The 20503-nt window shown below is 49.0% G+C and overlaps 1 protein-coding gene across 8 annotated transcripts in view; it reads right to left on the reverse strand.

Moving 5' to 3' along the window:
- RPH3A (rabphilin 3A) overlaps positions 1 to 20503 on the reverse strand; it is a 216520-nt gene that overhangs the window by 71422 nt on the left and 124595 nt on the right. The window lies entirely within an intron of this gene.

A 20503-nucleotide genomic window follows, 5' to 3' on the forward strand; every position in this document is an offset into this window, starting at 1 on the left:
TGTAAAGAGGGCAGTGTGTTTTTAAGAAAAAGCCTCTTCCTGCATTTGGGAATAAAAACGGCTCAAGTTCAGAGACTCCTCCCTCTTATACGTGGGCAAAACTCCCCTTACTGACTCCTTGACTTGGCCCAACTCTCTCATCAAGCAGGCAGAGCCAGTGTCTGGTTACAAGAAAGAAAAAGTACTCTGGCCTTAGATGCTCTCTGCTCCAGGAAAATGCATACTTTCACTTCATCCTGCATACTTTCATCTTCATCTAGAAGATGACACTGGGACCCAGGGAGGACTCTACTTGTCTCTTAGCCTTACCACAACACACACACCCACGCCACCCTCATTGCACCCATGATACAAATGTCATGACAGAATCTTCCATCAGGAGCGCAGGCTTTGGAGTTGCATGGATCAACCCCCAGCTGAACTCAAGCTAGCTGAGCCTGGACCAATTTGAACACTTCAGAGCCTTAGTTTCCTTGTCTGTAAAATGGGGGCTGTAACAGCACCTACTTCCCAGGGTTATTGAGAAGTTCAAGTGGAAAAAATGGGCAGTACAGAGCATGGGGGCCAGAGCTGGCACAAGGCAAATCATCGCTGGGTGTTAACCCGGGTGCACTTGCAGAACGCCCCCCCCCCCCAAAATAACCTGGGTTATAGGGTCTCTGGTCGGAAAGGACGCTTCTTGCCTCACACAGTCCAGCCGTGGCTACTTCCCTGGGATGTGGATTTGACAAAATCTGAGACCACTTCAGAAAAAGCAAAAAGCTTCTCTCAGTTCCCATGAATAATAGATTCCCGGCACTCGCCTCCATGCCTCCTCCTCCTGCCCAGGCCTGCCTGGCGCCAGGTGGGGGCAAGTACCAGAAATATGGAACTTGGTCAGTTTGGCTGGACAACATGAATGAACCACAAAGTTCCTGGCCCTCTCCCCACGTCCCCATGGCAACAGCCTTCGGAACGTCAAGTATGGGTGCAGTGCTCTGCAATTTACAAAGCCCTTGTAATCACCCAGACAGGTGGGTGTCATGACCCCCATTACTGGAGGGTGAAGAGCGCAGAGGTTAAGAGGGGACAAGCTGCCAGGGTTCAAATCTCAGCTCTGCCTCTTTCTAGCTGTATGATGTTTAGACAGTTACTAAACCTCTCTGTGCCTCAGTTTCCTCAGATGAAACACAAGGATTATAATAATAGTGATAATAATACCTATCTCATAGGGATATTGAAGGATTAAGTGAGTTACTATGACCAGTACATGAATAGTTTTAAACGAAGAGGAGTAAATAACCCTTGTCCCGTCTCCAGGATATACAGGCTGATAATAACAGCTACAATGGTATTTACTATCTACTATGTGCCAGGGGCCACACTAAGTCATTTATATACATTGGCTCATTTAATTCTTGCAAAGAGACACCACTGAGTCCATTTTACAGATAGAAAAATCGAGATTTATGAAGGCTAACTGGCTTTCCCCTAGACCGAATTAGAGCCAGTAAATATTAGGGCTGGGAGTCAGGCACAGACCTGACTGACTCTAAATCCCCCCTACCATCTTTTTCCTCCTCCTATCCCACTTCATGGAACCCTAATAAATAGGGAGCATTTATCCTGTTCCAGGCTCAGTGTTAAGTGCTTTACGCATGTTGGTAGTTAGCACAGTGTTATCTAACTTAATTCCCAACTCAATCATTAGCCCCATTTTGTACCAGGAAACTGAGGCGGGGAGAGGTTAGGTTTTGGCCCAAAGTCACCAAATGGCAGAGCCAGTATTCAAATCCCAGCTGTCAGAACATACATATATATGGCACATGTCTCTCTTTCTCAGTCTCTCTCTCTCTCTCTCTCTCTCTCTCTCTCTCTCTCTCTCGCACACACACACACACACACACACACACACCTTCAAGCTACATCAGATATGTCACCATTCATCCCCTAACTTACCTTTGGAGAGATATGACATCAAAACTACATCTGAAGTTGGTCTACTTTCTCTTCTTTTCAAAGCTACTCACACCAGCAGGTGAAGCACTTACATTGCATTAGGAGCAGACAGGGACACACACACACCTTCTCAACATCCCACTTTCCAGGAAACATCTTTTCACTAGTCAGGAACGTACATGAGCTGTCAAAAGTATATGAAGCCAGCAGCAAACATGGGACACACAGGCTACAATCCTCTTCGTCTGGGGAAGCAGGGCAGACTGTCACACTGATGTTCCTCAACGAACACCCTCCCACATTGCCTAGTCCCCTCCACGCTAATTCTGTGCATGGGTTTAGCATGTGGCTTTGTTTGGCCAATGAAAAGTCACAAGCAGAGGCTTGATAAGTGTTTGTCCATTGGAGCTTATCCTCTGGAGTGTTCCTACTACTATGTTAGAAATCCAGTCTATCCACGAGGAAGGAAACTGAGGCTTCCCAGCCAAGAGCCTGGCTAAACCACCAGAGATGTGAGTGAGACCATCTTGTACTACCCACCTTTCCAGCTTCCAGATAACTGTAGCCACATGAGTGATCCCAGGCAAGACCAACAGAAACACCACCAAACTGATTTCAGCCCAAATCACAGAATTGCAAACAAATAAACGGTTGTGCATTAAGCCACTACCTTTTGGAGTGATTGCCACGCATAGCTAACTGACCCTGTCAATGGGTCATAGCTCCTGTTACCCCTCTACCTCCGCTCCCCTCCCTGCTCTCTTGCCCAGAAGGCTGACTTGTATGTATGACTTCAATCCATTCCCTTGTCCTCTGGCTTCCATTTGGATTTAGTCCATGGAGAGTAAGTACTAGGAGAGACTGAATGGAGCAGTGTTAGGTCCGGGCTCCATTCCTGCAGTGTTGCCATGGGCTGGCTGCGTTCCTAGACACAGATCACAGCTCTGGTCAGCAGGCTGCCTCCTACAACGACATCCCCTGCTCCCACCGTTCCTGGTAACGCTAGTCCTCTCCCCCTTCACGACTAGGGGTGGTAACAGCTCCCACTGTTAGCGTTGAGGTGCTTCACCAACCACGGTTGGTTTTCCTTAATCCTGTTCATGCTTTTGTCCCTCTTACAAAGTCCCTCAGATTACGCAATTTGAGTTGCCATCTGCTTCCTACTGGAACCCCTGTTGACATGGGCCTTGGAAACAGTGCATGTTTCCCACAGAGGCAGAAAACAGCAGCAACAAACTAGAAGCCCTCTCTCCTGGGAAAGGTTGGGCAGAAGTCAGCAGAGCTGTGGTTCAGGACCATAGACAGCGCCACACACGCACTTTCCAGCCCAGTTGTAAGGAATCTACATCAGAAAAGTCAACTCCCAGCTCTGAGGGTAGTCACATGATCCTGGTCCGGCCAACCAGCCCTGTTTTCATGACTGTGACTGATTCAAAATTGGGTAAGTTACCCAATGCAAACCAATGAGACTCAGTCCTGGGACTTTTGCTGGAATCTTAGGAAGAAAGTTCTCTCTTTTTGTCCTCCTGGGCTGAAGCTGGAATAAGACAAACTCGGACCTGATGGGGTTCTACCAGGTGGAGAAAGCCTGCCTGTGAGGCCCACCCAGAGGAAAGCAGAACTAAGAGATGATCAGAATTCATTCCGAACGCTATCTGTGAGCCCCTGGAGACAGTGGTGCCCCAGCCATGCCGTGGGCTTTTTTATTAAGTTAACCAATAAATGTCCCTTTGTATCATTTGAACTAGTTTGAGTTAAGTTTACAATCAATGTAATACACACACACACACACACACACACACACAGTTCTCATTATTTGCAGATTCCATGTTTGCAAATTTGCCCACTCACTAAAATGTATTTGTAACCCCACAGGCAATTCTTGCAGCACATTCATGGTCATTTGTAGACACACACAGAGTAGCTAAAAAAAAAAAAAGAGTTGCTCAACTTGCATGTTACCAGCTAAAGTCCAACAGGTGACATTCGGCCTTTTTGTTTAAGCTCTCACACTGTAACTAAGTGTCTTTCTCCAGGTCTATTTATCACCATGTTTGTCGCATTTTTGTTGATGATTTCGCTGTTTAAAGTGGCCCCCAAGCATAGTGCTGAAGTGCCGTCTGATATTCTTAAGTGTGAGAAGGCTGGGATGTGCCTCACAGAGAAATTGCCTGTGTTAGAGAAGCTTCGCTGGGGCATGAGTTTTAGTGCTGTTTGCTCAATGCTAAGGCATCAATAATATATATTGTTATTGACTGAACATTTGTGTACCCCAACATTCATATGTGGAAACTCGGCCCTGCAATGCGATGGTATTAACAGGCGGGGCCTCTGGGAAGTGACAGGCTTATTGAGCATGGGACCCTCATGAGGGATCGTGGCTCGCAGGAGTCACACGAGAGTTTGTTTACTCTCTCTGTTCTCCGTGTGAGGACACAATGAGAAGTCGGCCGTCTGTAGCCCAGAAGAGAGCCCCCACCAGAACCCAACCCTGCTGGCACCCTGATTTCAGACTCCCAGCCTCCAGAACGGTGAAAAGCACATTTCTGTTGTTGATAAGCCACCCAGTCTAAGGCAGGTTGTTATAATAGCCTGATTGCAGTAAAACATCCAATAATTAAGGTGGCTTTAAACAGAAACCTACATAAAACAAGGATACGTTTGGATTGGTTGATGAAGTATGACCAGAGGCTTGCAGGAACCTACGCCTGTATTTCTCCAGGAGTGATGGTTTGGTATTTGCTAATTCAGTGCTCATGGTGACTGCAAATAATGAGAAGCCTCTCTCTCTCTCTCTCTCTCTCTCTCTCTTTTTTCTCTCTCTACATACATACATACATACATACATACATACATATATACATACTGGGGGGTGCCAAAATATATATACAAGTGGACACTTAGGTCAACGTTGCTCAAACAGTAGTTCACCATCATCAGAAGTGTCTGGGCGCTGATGGGAACCACTTTGAGCACCTCTTGTAATTGCAGAAGTCAAATGGGACTTGTTTTGTTATTGGTATCTATTAATACAGTTTTTTCCTTTCTTAAAACGTGTATACATTTTTCTGACACTGTCTGTATATATTTGATACTAATCAGCAAGTGCGGCTATCTTTCCATTTTCCCTCTCATAATGAGGACTATTAAGTGGGACAAATGCTTAGCAGTTTGGTCTGTTTCCTATTTTATTTTTCAGAATGTGGTAGAGACAAGGGGCAGACAATGAGATAATTGATGCAAAGAGGCAATTGGGAGGAAAAGTGTCAAGGACCTGCGAAGCACTGTCATTATAGCTTTTTCCTGGCCAACTTCTCCCACAAGGAACCCAAGGTGCATTTCAAACCCTGTTCCTCCACCATCACCTTTCTGGGGCAAAACGAAATGAAGCAGAAGAAACCTGCCTGGACTGAACATACTGGCTTGGGGACTCACCAGGGACGGAAAACTTACAGGAATCATCTCGCACACAGCCCTGCTGCAGTTTGATCAGATAAGGAAGCAGAGCTGGGAGTAAATGTGTTTATGAGTAGATTTCCAATCTCTGGCATCCACAGAACATGCTCAGAGGCGAAAGGTCTGCAGCAAACCAGGGGCTAGTTGCAAGTGGTCCCTCTCAAGCTAGGCTGCCAGCTCAGTTCCTGCAATAAACTGGGTCACTGATGGGGAGGGCAGATCTGAGGGAGTAGGAAGGTCCTCATCTTTCAAAGCTGAGGACAAGTGACGATGGAGTCCCCTGGGCCCTGATTTCCATCTCTTTCTTGAAGAACGAAGGGGGAGCTTAAGGTCATTTCTCTCTCAAAGAGTAATTGACGCTTTGCAGCGACTTGTGAGTTCTTGGCCAAGCTGCCATATAAAAATCAAGAAAACTAAAGTGTCCCCGGTAAGCCTTTCTGAGACCTGGGGACATAGAAGCCTTGAGTGGAAAACAAAGCTCTTGTGACAGAGAACTGAAGCAAGCAGGAGGTACTGTGCGAAGAGTCGGAAGTTAGAGGCAAAAGGAGGAAGAGGTGATGCCCAGTTCCTTCCATAGTCACTTCCCCTGGGGCTTCTGGAGACTTCTTCAGAGCCTCTCCTCAATAATGACCTGTCCCAGGAAGCCAACCTGTGTTCAGCTTAGGGACCACTTGATAGGAGGCGGCTAAATTCAGACAGTTCGCTGTGGCTGGTCCTGGCTCTGTCTCTTGCTAGCCTGGGACCTTGGGCAAGTTTCTTGGCCCCTCAGCGCCTCACTTTCCTTGTCTGGAAAATGGGGGTTGTAACTGTAGCCTCTTCTCAGGGCTGGTGTTGGAAATGGGTGAAATGAGGCATGTAGAACTCCCAGCACAGGGTTGGACTATTTCAATACTCTGGAACTGGCAGCTCTCATCTCAGAATAATCTGGTACAAAGTCCTCGTTGCCGACCATTGCCTGTAAGGTTTGAATTTATACCCATCTCCTGTCACGTCTGCCTTCAGCACCTCGTGTCAGCCGGTCCTCTCCCAGGCGTGGTGGTCTCCAAACTGGGGAGCCTCAATGTTCCTCTCAAATTCTCTGATGGTGAGCCTTCTGTGGCCCTACTTCCCCAAGATGATGAGACGGGGCAATGGGGCACCCAGAAGGAAATGGTCAAAAGGCACCGACACAGCCCAGGAGACCCTCATGGACCCTCCCATTTGCACGGCACTTTGACAGCCTGCAAAGATTTTACTATTGTGAGATGCTATGTGATCAGCATCTCTCTTAAGCGACTCAATTTCCTTACAAGTCATGGAAGATGGGAGGCTGGGGCCCAGGTTACAGGTGCCAAAAAATGAAGACACATGAGGACTCGCCAAAGACATGTCGGTGATAAACAGAGGGGTTGCCTTAGAACAAAGGGTCACATCCTTGGCCGTACCCTAGAATCACCGGTGTGGGTGGGGGTGGGTTAAAAATGCAATTCCAGGATTTCAACCAAAGTAAAGATACTCGTGGGAGATACCTTGATCGTACTTTCCCCAAGTCCTCCCGGTGACTATACCATGCAACTGGGGCTGAGGACCCCAGCTTAGAACACTCACCCCAATCCACACCCTCTTCGGTTCCCTTCCCTCCTGCCAGTGAATGTGCATGTCCAGAAGGGCTTCTGCAAGCCGGCTGATGTGTACTCTCCTTCCCGAGAGTTTCAGATTCAGGAGGCCGGGGACAGAGCCCAGGAATTTGGGTTTCTGATAAGCTCCAGGTGATGCTGCTGCTGCTGGTCTGGGGACCACACTCTGAGAATCATGGCTTTATGCAACGCTAGAAAAAAAGGGAGCCCAGGAGCGCCAACTTCCTGGGTCACGCTTTCCCTTCTGCAGGCAGCGCTCGCTTGCCCTGAGTCAGAGCAAATAACGGTTCAATGTTACCAGAAATCGGGGGAGGAGGGAGAGGCTGAGGGCTGTTAGGCTTTTTCTTCTCTTGTTTCTCTCAGTTTAAAAGTAAGACACCACTTAAGAGACTGTCCCTGAGCATGTGCTGTTCTTCCCCACGCGGCCCAAACCCTTCGCCTGCAATGCAGGTCTTCTGAAATATTGAATACGTCTGCCGCTCCCCCAGCTGCTGCGGCCAGGGCTGAGGTAATGTTGATATTGACAAAGGCCTAATGCGATTCATCAGGTTAAAAAGATGAGGCTGCTGAGTAGGTTTTATAAAAGCCCTTCCCTTTGTTCCCCATCACCAGTCTGGTGCCTGCACACCTTCCCTGGCCGTCCCCCACCCCTTCTCGGGTTTGGGGATTTTTTTTTTCCTTTTGCTGTTTAATGAGCTGTTAGGTGAGTTAGAGCAGCCTGGGGAGGGGGTTAGGCTTCGAACAAGAGCAAGGAGCGTTAGACGGACACAGTCAGTGGTCATGTAACCAACAAATACTTACTGAGCACCTACTGTGTGCCAGATGCTGTGGGATATGGGGCACTGGGTACCCGGCGGGAATAAAACAGTCAAATATTCCTGTTCTTATGGAGAAAGACAACGAACAAAATAAATAAGTAATATAGATCGTGTGTCACGTGGTGCTAAGTGCTAGGTAGAAATCTGAAACAAAGGAGGAGGGAGTAGACTTCTGGCGTGGGAGGGCGATTTTGTATAAGACGATCAGAAAAGGTCTCCCTGAGAAGGTGATGTTTTGAGGAAAGGCCTAAAGGAGGGAGGCAGGGGACAGAGGGTGCAAAGGATTAACAGGACGTCTTCTAGCACGTTGAGCTCTGAGATTGCATCACCATCGTCGCCACCATCAAAATAATAACTCATGTTTCCTGAGTACCTTTCATGTGCCATGTCTGTTCCAAGCAAAGATTCTGTATGCATATTGACTTGTTCAATTTCCAAGCCAACCCGACAAGGTAGATATTATAGTTATCCCCTGTTTGCAGAGGAGGAAACTGAGGTACAGAGAGATGTAGTAACTTGCTCAGTCACGCAGCAGCAGAGCTGGGATTTAAGTCCAGGCAGACTGGTGACTGTCCCTGCCTCCTCCCTCCACTCTCGCCCGCCATATTTTCAGGGAGGGCCCTGTACCATGGTTAATGGCACCACAAAATCTCTCCCTGGTGGAGGTCCCACTGTCCTCCTCCTTTCCAGGGAGTCGGTGCTATAAAGAGGGTGGGGCATGGGGGCTCAGCCAATACACAGAGTGATTTTCAGCAGTTGAGAGTATTTGTCAAATCTCCCGTGTGTGGGAATTCTGTGCTGCAGCTTGGGAGGCCTTTTCAAAACAAATCAGATCAGGTCATCCTTTTGCCTGTGAAACCCCACTGCTCTCAGAATAAAGACGACTTGCCCGGCAGCTACCACCAACTTCGTCTCACACTGGGCTTCCCCAACCTGGTGCTCCAACCATGCTGACTTTCTTTCAGATGCTTGAATGCCACCTCAGGGCCTTTGCACATGCTGTTCTCTCTACTATGGATGTACTGCTCCCCTCTCTTTACATGGCTAACTCCTACATATCCTTCAGCTATCAGGTCACATGTCACTCCTTCAGGGAAGCCCTCCCAGATTAGGTCCGATTTCTTTGTGACATGCTCTCTTTAAAACCCTTAGCTCAGGTACTATTTATATATCCATATTTATGATTACTAGTTCATGTTTTCCTCCTCAAGAGAAAGTACCAAATCGAAATTATCTCCTCCTGTATGCCAGCACTGAGCACAGTACCTGGCAAATACAGTAAGTGACCAAAAAGAAGAAAAGGATTCCCTCCAACCAAATAATCCTCAGAAAACAGAAATTCGCCTTCTATCCAAGTCCTTAAAATGTTTTTCACACTGGCAAGCATCTCTTATCATCTCTCTCAATTTATTTTGAATAACCAAATTATTTAAGTAAATGCTAACTAAACTTTTCAACCATCAGGCAACTCCAAATGGTATTCCTTCCTTTCCCACTCCTTAGTAAAAGATACTTGCAGTAGATGACTTTGACTCGAGTTATAAAACTTACTTTTCTGGTTTGTTCATTATTTTTAAAGGTGTAGAAGTGGCAGAAAAAACAGTGCTATGGACTAATTGATTATTTTACACAACATGTAATTTTCAGTATGTGTGTGTTAACACGTTGCGTACGGCAGGGTTTAAATCCCTCGTGAAGATTCTTGTGATCCGTATGCAACGTGTTAATACCGTTAATGAATCAAATATTATAAATGGACATTTAACTACTTCATCTACCTTCCTAATAGGTTTTTGTTTTCTTTCTTCCAGTTCCTAATAGGTTATTCATTTAAGTCTGGAAAACATTTTGTGGGAGTCAGGGGAGATTGATCATTTTACTGGGAAAATGCGGAAACTGAAGGTCCGCCTTGTATTTAGTTATCTGACCTATATGGTCATCGATGGTTAATAAACACGTATCGGCTAAATGAATGAAGGAATGATTTTATGTTGGTTGAGGGGGAAACAAATTACAACGTGGAGGAAACCAGACGTTCACTTCTGAATTATCCCCCTGACAAAAATGAATTCGGACAGTTAGCCTCCTGCAATTTCCTCCTACTGTGCATTTACCTGTCAGTGTAAGGACCATGCTCTGTCTTAGGAGCTGTATTTCTTCATTGTGACCCCAGAAGGCAAAACGATCACGAGTGACAGGAGTCTGACCCAAGTCCATGACCACGCTGATAGGGCCTGTCTGACACGCACAGAGGCCTTTGAAGGGGAGACCCCTAATTGGGGGCATTCCAGCCCATTGTCCAAGGAGTGAAGAAGATTCACCCACCAGGAAGAGCTGTGTCCCCCACAGAATGATCCACGCACGGGCTGCAACTGAATCAATGAGGAAACTCTATATACTGAAGATTCTTGGGCACAACCCGAAGCCACACTAAATCAGAATTTCTAGGGATGGGCCTTGAGAATCTGCATTTTATACAAATACCCCCAGTGGCTTCTTACACACACTAAAATTTGATAACCTCTGAGGTCAATGATTGGACAAAATTATCTCCCAGACATCTGGAGACATTTAAGGGGGCCTCCTTGGGGTTGTCAATTGTTGTTTTTCTTCGTATTTGCCAAGAAAGAACACTAATTTTTTTAAAAAAAACAACAACACTAAACTGCCATCAACTATTTCCAATGTTTCATTTTTAAAGAATATATTTTAACATTAAGTGAGCCAGAAGAGACGTGACGTCAGCTAAAGGAAAATCCATTCTAGGAAATTTAGTTGGCCACTTTTTGCCCATCTGTAAATGCCTAATTTTGCTCCTGTCATCAGGGCCAGTGGGAACTTTATTATGGGCCAGATCTGAATTTGGAAACCACTAGCGCATGTAAATGACCTTCAAGAACCTTCGTGAATTAGGAAGATGCAAAGATCTGAGGACGAGTTTGTACTGGCTGCTAAGAAGTAACAGTGATGATGATGATGGTGTCCCAGGAGAACTTGCCCATCTTCGATCCTTCGATCCTACAATTAACAGCATTCCCATTCTACAGTTGGAAAAACTGAGGTACAGGGAGCTTTTGGTGACCGGTCACGTCTGCACAGCTAGGAAAGGATAACGTGGGGATTTGAACCCACAGAGTCTTGCTCTCAATGCTGAGCCCCTAACAGCTGTGCTATACCATTGACAAGTCAGGTCTGATAATGTCTGATACACACATACCCCAGGCTTGAACCAACCAACTGATGGGCCTGGAGAACACAGAGTGCAGAGGTCTGCTGATGGTACATACCGGGAGGTGGGGACAGAAGTGGGGAGGGGTCCTGACTTCCTAAAAAGCATGAGAAGCAGCCCACAGAACCCTGTTTATCTACCTTAGAGCTCCCCGGCTCCCCAGTGAGGCTTCAGCCACCTGCTGGTGACCAGGTTTTCTGTGGCTTAGAGCATGTGTGGCATCTACTTGCACCCACCTGCAAGTGCTCACAGCCTTAGCTACCGGGAAGGATCCTGAGGCCACCAAATTAGCCCTCTGCTCTTTCCAGCCTATCTGTGACTGTCACTTTATCACTTTTTGTCAGATTTACACTTTGTCACTGGCCTGGTGGACCTGCTGTGCTTCAGAGCTTTGTGGCGTGGCCACAGTCATCCCTGAAGACTAAACCTTTTTCTGGCCCCTAACTCACCTCAGGATCTTGGGAAATTGGTTCACTTCTAGGGGACTTGGTTCCTTCATCTGTAAATACAAGGAGCGATCCCAGCTCTCCCCTTCGGAAGGTTGTTATGAAACAACGTTGACTCTAGAGGTAATTTTCTTGAAAATGTAAGCCCTATACAGTAATAAACAGCTAACATTTATATAGTTGCACCGTGTACTGGGTCCTGCCCTGAGGTGCCACACACACACACACACACACGCACGCACACACATGCTCATGTAATTCTCACAGCAACTCTATAAGGGAAGTGCTATTATTATTCCCATCTTACAGGTGAGGAAACTGAAGCCGGAAAGGCCAAGTAACATCCCAGGTCGCAGGCTGGCAAGTAGCGCAGCTGGACTTCCAAGGTCAGGAGGCAGCAGCTGTGCTTCTAACCCCTGTGCACGCTGCCCCCCTGCTGGTCAATGCTCCGGTCAGTCCTCCATCAGAATGACCTTCCCGCTTTGGAGCCCAGCACGAGGAGCTGAAGGCTAGAAATCCATCTCTGCAAAGCTCTGTGTTCTCAAGAAGCATTTCTCAATTGCTTGATCTTCACAAGAACCCTGAACAGTTAAGTGAAGTGGTGATTGATTATTACCCCATTTTACAGAGCAGAAGAACGAGGCCCTGGGAGGTTCATTTCCCTGCTGTGACAATTCAGTATTTGACTTCGGTGTTCAAACGATCTGAGTGTGAGTCCCCGAATCTACCCTTTACTGAGGATGTGAATTTGAGGACCCGAGACCTCTCTGTCCTCTGTAACCTCAGAGCCCTGGTCTGCAAAATGGGCATAATGCGAACGCCTCCTTCCCCAGGCTTTGTGAGGAATCCAGGAGGTCATGCATGGAAATTTGAAGCACAGGACTGAGCCTCCCCACCGTGACTGCCTGTGACGCAGTAGACGAACCCTTGACTCATTCACTTCCTGTACGAAACCGCATCTCTAAGATACAACCACCATCTGGCATAGCTGGGACCCAAATGAATAGACTCTTTGCACAGTGGTCTTTCTAGCAAGAGGCTGGTGGAATGGTGAAAGCAAGCGGGGAGCCCCCCCTCAGGGCATCGGAGGCCATCCTGCAGAGACCTGAGGCCACCCTTACTGTCTGTGTCAACCAGAAATGACAGCCCTGTGGTGCCCATTGGGATAAAGGCTCCCATCCCCGACCTGCTGCCATGACAACCAGAGGGAGAATTTTCCAGAGCTGGAGTCTGCTCAGTCCCAGGGCTTTGGGGTGTCTCTGGAGGACTCCCACTACCAGTCTCGGCAGCATTTTTCCCTCTGAGCATGTTCAGGGCCAAGGTAGGCCTTTCTGCAGCCACCAGTCTATTTCCAGAGGCTGCGTCAGTGTTACAGGAGGAAACCAGGCCCTGGGGAGGGCACAGGGCAGCTGCCTGTGGAATGGAGCTGGGGTCTCTCCACACAGATGGGCAAATGACCAAATAATCAAAAGTGAAACAGAGAATAAACAATGAAAAACTGAGAAAGCGGCCTGCAAGGATCAAGGATTATCATGTACTGGGAAACGAGAAAGAAGAATAACTCAACTCTTAGCGCCTCACGTCCAGACAAAGGCTTCTTACTGATCTACCAAGCAGATGAGTTCTCCGGGCGGGTAACTGAAAGGCCAGCTCTCCTGACATCAGAAGCAAAGCCCCCTCCTCATCACCAATGTGTGAGCACGACTTCTTTTTTCCTGGGGATTTCTCCCCAAAGCACTTCTGCACTGTTCAGAGGAGGGCATGCGCCCAGAACCCTCTGCAGATAATCCAGAGGGCTGCCCTCCCAGATAAACCCATCCAAGGGGAAAAAGAGAACAAACAAATCTAAAGAAACGGCAGCAGGTCCCTTCCTGAGAGCCAGAGAAGGTATGTCTGGTCTGCGTGCTGCATTTTCCCAGTCTAGGGGCTGGCCCTTCCCGGGAATGAGTGTCATCTGCATTCTGTCTTCTGGCACATGCCCAGTGCTGATGGCTCCCTCTGGCCTGGGCTGGTCCGCTCCGGTGAACAAAAGGCAGGTCTCCAATGATCAGAGGGGAAGCTGCAAACATCGGAAGTTTGCGTCTTCCATCCTACCCAGCCGCCTTTCCCACAAGCCCCCGATCTCCAGACCCTTGGCAGAAAGACTTGGCCAGACACGGCCAGCTTGACATGGGGGCAGCAGCCACCCCAGTGGTTCCATCGCCTTCACCAAGTTCCAATAGCCTGCTTAACCTTTTCACTACGTTAATTGATTTCAAGTTTGTTCTCCACAATGTGTCAAAACTCCACAGAAAATAATTACAGTATTTATATCTGTAAGTAAACACAGTGAAGGTGCCACATTTTATTAAAATAAGTGATTAAAGTATACAAATTGTTTTTCAAGAATGAAAAACAAAAATATAGAAAAATGTATACTACTTTCTTAAACTTCCTTTCTGGAACACTGAGCTCGTGGGGTAAAGTCAAACGCTGCAGTCAGTGGCATGGCAATATCATTCAACTATAGACGAACGTTATAGCGAAAATGTGAAAGCTGACATTAATCCAGCCATTGCTCATGGGAGCAAAAATGCCTGAGCTGCTGTGTTTTCCTGGGGGAGGGGGATGCTGCATGGCAGCCAGCACGGGATGGGCTTTGGCAGATCTCCCCGGACGGCCTGTCACGTGGCGCACCTGTTGGTTTTGCCTCTTTAACCCACGGGCCCCTGGCTGCAGTCAAGGCCCCTCTCCACAGCCCCAGAATCACAGCTGCGGAACCACTACCAGGAAATGTTCCAATCCCCTGGGAATGGGCCCTGGCTCCTCCCTCACCCCCACCTTTGATCCATCGGTAAGACCTGTCTGTGCTGCTGCAGAACACACCCCAAATCTGACCACCGTCTTCCCTGCCACCGCCTGGTCCAGACCCCCTCACTGGTCTTGCGGCCTCCATCCCTGCCCTCTTGCGATCGGTCCCAAAATTGTAAATCAGGTCATGTCACTCTCCTCGTTAAAACCCTCTCCCCAAATAAATAAAATTCAGACTCCTTGCCTACCCTGGCCGGTCCTGCATGCCCAGACCCCAGCCCCTCTTCTGCCTCGTCCCGCTCACTTTCCCTGCACCCCACGTGCACTGGCCTTCCCGCTCTCCTTCTGCCCCTGCACTTGCTGTTCCCCCTGCCTGGATAGTTCCGGCTCCTTATAGAAACTCAGCTCTCAATCCAAACGCTACCATCTCCAAAAGCCTCCCCTGGGCACCCTTTCCAAATAATTAAATCAGCTCTCTTCTCCCCACCCACTACTTTCTTTCTCTGTCACGTCTTTCACAGCACTTACCACGGTCTGAAATCATCTTGGTGACGTGTTTACTTGTTTATCACCTGTGTCTCCCACCAACTAGACTGGAAGCTCTCAGAGGGCAGGGAACTCCATCTCGTTCACCACTGGGGCCCCAGTGCCTGGCACATAGTGGTACACACAATATTTGGGCATGAATGAATGCATGAATGAGGGTGCAGAAAGCAGCGGTTCTCAAAGCGGGGTTCCTGGAGCAACAGAATCCCTGTCACCTGGGACTGCTGTGTTAGATATGCAAGGTCAGTCCCCAGGCCCTGTCTTAGTCCCACGGAATCAGAAACTCTGTGCTTTAACAGCCCTCCAGGGGATGCTAACACAGACTCAAGTTAGAGAACTATCTCAGTGTCTCACCCACTCCCCCTGGTGTGACAAAGGAGTGAACACCTGGCTGGTGGTCAGTGTTGTCGGGGTGGGGGTGGTAGGGAATGAGGACGGCATCAGCCCCTGCCCTTGGCTGACCCCTGGCCTCTGAGTGCCCAGGCAGTCTTCACGCCCCAGAGCCATGCAGAGGATAGGGTGGGCTGCACAGCTTGCTGGGTCCCTCCCCCCTGAGGAGGAGGGCAGGCGACTTGCCAGGAAGGTCACATGTGTGGCCTTTTGAAAGCTCCACAAAATTCCAAGCACTTGACATAGGCTGAAGATCACCAACCCTTCCTGGCTGGCCTGAGCCTTTTGTGGTTTGAACATGGAAAGTCCTGCGTGCCAAGAGTCCCAGGCACCCAGGGACAATTGGTCACTCTACTTGGAGGCCTAATTTGGGGGCATCTCAGGGACTCAGAAATGCATTTCCTTCACAAGCCACTTGGGTATATCTGCATGAAAGACTCTAAAAATGGGGTGGGGAAGGGCAGGAGTTAGGAGAGGAAGGTAGAAAGACAGTGGGAGAACAGGAAACGTGGGGAGGCCAGGGCAGGTTGGCAGGAGAGATGGAAAGAGAGGGAATGAAGGGGAGGAAAGAGGGACAAGAAGAATGAAAGGGGATTGTTAAGTAAAGAGAGAGCCAGAGAGAGACACAGACAAACGGAGACTTAAGAGACACAGCGATACAGTAGTGACAGGGGAAGAAACTGCTAGTCGGAGCGGGAGGGGCCAGGGAGCAGGCTGTGGGACACAATGGACCACACAGATGCTCTGTGCCAGCATCTTCCATGGAGGGCTTCCCCATGAACTTGAAGACATCAGCCCTCTTTCCAGCAGCCCTAGAATGCCGCCCCACCATCACTGCTGGCACGGAAACCTGCTTACATAATCTGTTCTCTCCCGAAAGCAGCTTCCATTCACAAGCCGCTGCTTGTCATTGTGTAGGTATGTTAAAGAGGAAAAAACAGGAAAAAAGAAAACAGGAAAAAAAAAAAGGCGACTGAATGAACTGACTCAGATTATATTGACAGACAGGAGCTTTCTTTTCCCCCACCCCGCTCTCCAAATAAATCCTTCACAAACCAAGCATCATTATGATGCTGTCAGATGAGTTTCCTCTAGAAGATTCATTAGGGAGGGGTGGGCAAACCCCCCCAGCTTCCTGAGGCATGCTATCTTGCTCACTAGTTGGATTACTAAATCAGAGTCTGACACAGTCCCTTACAATGAGATTTAAGCAGGCATTATGTCATTAAAACTAATGACAGCAAGACAATTACTTCGAGGAAACCACGGTGACAGTGCACATGGCAGCTTGATGCCTCTGCACTGCGCTGTCATCTCCCCCATTTCCTTGGCCCAAATGGGGAGCCAAGTTGGGCTAAGAAGAACCACCTCTGTTCCCTCAAGCCCCAAGGCCTGGCCAGCTTCTGATCTTTGTTGCCTTGCCACAGAGCCATCTGCTAACCTAAGTCCCCGGATCCTGCCTGAGGAAGAAACGCCCGCCCTGGCCCCCCGCCGTCCAGGGTGCTCTGAGGTTAGAAGTGAATGGGGGGTCAGCCCTGCTAGGTCCAGCTCACGGGGCTGTGGGAAACTGAGGGATTCGGTTGCAGTAATTAAATGGTGTGTGTGGGGAGGCAACTGGCCTGATTCTTATTCTGTTCAGCCTTTTGGGGGATGGTGGGGGGACGGGAGAACCTCGGCAAAAAGTCTGAGGTTTGCAACACACTTAGAACAGTTATAACTAACACTTGTAAAAGTGCTTTGCATTTCACAAAATCTCCTTTATCCATAGCAGCGGAGGCTTGTGAAAACACAGGTCGCAGGACCCCACAATCACCCTTCCGGAGGGCACTGGTCTAGCGTGCAACCCGAGAACTGGCCTGGGGTTCTCTTGGGCATCCAGAGATTCTTCACCCCCCCCCAGAAGAATGTGAATCCAGCAATGTTTGCCTTTCTCTGCTTTTGCCCTCTCTTCTGCCAGCAAAATCAGCATGCAGACTCCTCTCCCCTCACTTTCAGAAAGGATTTTCCAACTCCTCCTCACTAAAGTGTCCACGACTAATAAGACTGGTGCGTCACCCCACCCCAAAGCACCGTTTTTTTATCCACGAGCAAAGCCTTAAAACAAAGAATGAAACCTTAAGGGCGGAATTTCAGATGATCAGTGAACTGAGTGTTTCAGGGTGACTAAGGACACCCCTTGTACCGCCCCTCAAAAGATCACGCTTTGTAGGTAGCCACTTCCTTTCTCTAAGTCTCAAAGGGATTGTCGCTGTCACCATTTTATTCCTAATGTCCATGTGTGCCAGGCATACTGTAAGTACTCAATAAATGTGCAACACACGAATAAATAAATGTCAATAAATGCTCTGGCAGGAAGACAGAGAGGCCTGTCGGTTGCTGGTAGATCGGAAAGGAAACTCTACCAATGACTCATCACAATCAGCAAACACTAAGCACGGACTGCATGCAGGCCTCTGGGTGGACCATAGGTCAAGGCACCTCCCCAAACTGACCTGTCAATCAACAAGGTTTCTGCCTCCCTCCCTCCCTCCGCCCCTCTTTCCCTTCCTCCCTTCCTTCCGTGTATTCATTCATGAAATTCATTGCTGAGCACCTGCTGTGTGCTCACCCTGACTCCAAAGTGGAGATGGCACAGCTGTGGCCCTCAAGGATCTGCCTGCAGCACCTCAGGAGCCCCGGGAGGAGCACATGGCAGGAAGCCAGGGAGAGCTCAGGTCTCCTAAGAAAAATGCACAGGCTCCGAGCTGGTGAGCTGGGATGATTCAGCAAAAGCCTCCCAGGATTTGAAGGAACAAAAGCCTCAGGTGAGTCCATGGGGTTTCTCCTCCTGGACCCCTTCCTGTAGGGCCTGCCCACCACAATCACAATCGCCCTGATCCTCAGGGCCTACAAGCTTTAAAGAAAGGAGGTCATTATGCCCATTTCAAAGATGAAGAAACTGAGGTCCAGGGACCTCCAGCAACTGCGTGAAAAGCACATGGATCTGGAAGTGTCCTGTCCCCAAGCCACGTCCTCTCTCTCCTGGGCGCCAAAGCTGCATGATCTTCCTCTCTCACCTCTTGTTTGGGTCAAGGGCGACTTCACTGTTCCCAGCACCATCGTCATTCCCACTGCTGACATCTGTTGGACACTTATTCCTTGCCAGGCTCAGAACTAAGCACTCTGCAAGCATGAACTCTTAAAAGGCTCACAATTCCTTTATTATCCCCACTTTACAGGTAGAAACATTGAGGCCCAGAGAGGGGAAGTGACACAACTAGAAAGTGCTAGAACCAGGATCTACACCCAAGAGCTCTATTTCCAGACTCCATGCTCTTGGCCACTGCACCGAAATCCCTTAATATACCTGAGGAAACTGAATCTCAGAGAGGTTAAGGGTCTTGCCTGAAGTCACACAGCAAGGGAGCACTGAAGTCAGTGTTCGAACTCAGGTCTGACAGCCCCTGGAGGCAGACAAGGATGGGGAACAGGAAGCAGAAGGGGCTGTTTCTGTGGGGCCTCCTTCACCCTCCCAGCACACTGAGGATCTCCATCCTGGTGGCAGCTGAATAATGTAAGCTCCTCGGCTCCAGCCCACCACTACTGGTCCCGGGTTTATTTTTATCCCCGGTTACAGACACAGTGCTGAACAGGAAGAAACCGCCGTTCACTTCTCATCACTTTCACATCATCTCCTGATCTGTCTGCATGGACGACCAGCTCCCCGCTCGAAGGGGATAGAGAGGCAGAAGACAGGTCCATATGTCACGGTGGTTTTTAATAGGAAGTCACAAACTCTCTATGACCCGTGTATGGGGAGGGTGGTAAATAAGGAGTAAATACCACATCCTACAGATAAACCCCAGAGCAGCCATCCTGACCAGAACACACAGCGTTGGACCGGCAGCCGGGATGTGTACGAGCAGTAAGAAGAGGGAAAAGGCAGAGCAAGCCGGGGAGACTGACTCTCCAGGCCGCCCTTTTGCAATTGCAGAATCTCTGGCTGCTGCCTCTCTTCTGCCAGCGAGAAAGGAAATGTCCACATTTGTCTCAGAGGCTATGCTCGCCTGTAACCAGCCATGGGCTGGTGAGGTGCTGCTCTCCTCCCTCCATATCCCAGGCTGGGTGGGGGCAGTGGGGGCTGCTGGAGCCAGGAGGGAGGGAGGGCGCCTTGTCTGCATGGTGGTAGATTTGTATGTTGCTGTGCTGTGACTTACTGTGTGGTCTTGGGCAAGTTGCTTTCCCTCTCTGGGCTCCCCCCTCCCCAAAGAGGTGAGACTAGATCAGAGGTCCTGAACCTGAGGTGCTCAGATGGGCATTAGGAAGGGTCCATGAACTCCCTGATGTTGAGTGTTTGTGTGACTTTTCAGAGTGGAGGTTCCCAAAGGGGACCCTGCCACCACCCCTGGGGTAAGTCTCTGTAGGACTTTCACATCCTGCAAGATCTGGTTGTCTATGCATCTGAGGCCACAAATAAAGCAAAGCCCTCCCCAGGTGGACGCAGGATTCCAGGAACCTACCAGAGTTCTCACGAGAGATCTGCATCCCATCCCAATTTATTCCAAACAGGGACTCCTCAACATACGTGACAAATTCCCAAAGACAGTGCCAACCGTTCCTAGAAGCGTGCGTGCCCACAAGCACACCGAGCACACACAGAACCTCAGAGCTGGAAGGGGTCTTGGGGTCGCAAAGCTACCGTATTGCATGGGGAAACTGAGGCCCTGAGAGTAGAGACAGAGCTGGGGCCAGCAGCCAGGTCCAGGCTCATTCCAGAAGCTTCTGTGTCCCTCTTCCTGGCGCACCACAATGCACCATTTCTAATGTGATGGGGGAGGAGGGAGGGCAGCCTCTTGGATCTTAGCCACCCCCAAGGAAGTAAGGCTAGCAGACAACAAGGAGGGGCTTGAAAAGCACCCACATGGGGACAACCCAGTCCTGGCCACCTCAGCTAGGCAGTCATGCCCTGCACAGCTGAACCAGTCGTTAAAATAGTAAAATACTCCCCTCCTGGATGGTGATGTTGCACTAAATGTCCCTTGTTCCTCCTCCAGTCCAGCCCAAACCTCCACATCATCCAGCAATTTAAGGGTTAACACTCAACACAGCAGAGGGCCCTCAGGATTCCCCCCCACTCCAGGGCCCCAGCCATGACCCAGTCTGACCAGTTAGTGCCAAAGTTCAGTATTTTAAATATCACCCGTGACCCGATCTGTGGCTCCTTATTTGAAACCAAATTTCCTCACGTTCATCATTCACACTTGCGGCTTCCCAGGGAGGAAACTAAGGCAACTT

This window comes from Rhinolophus sinicus, linkage group LG16 (assembly GCF_036562045.2).
Source record: "Rhinolophus sinicus isolate RSC01 linkage group LG16, ASM3656204v1, whole genome shotgun sequence".
NCBI lineage: Eukaryota > Metazoa > Chordata > Mammalia > Chiroptera > Rhinolophidae > Rhinolophus > Rhinolophus sinicus.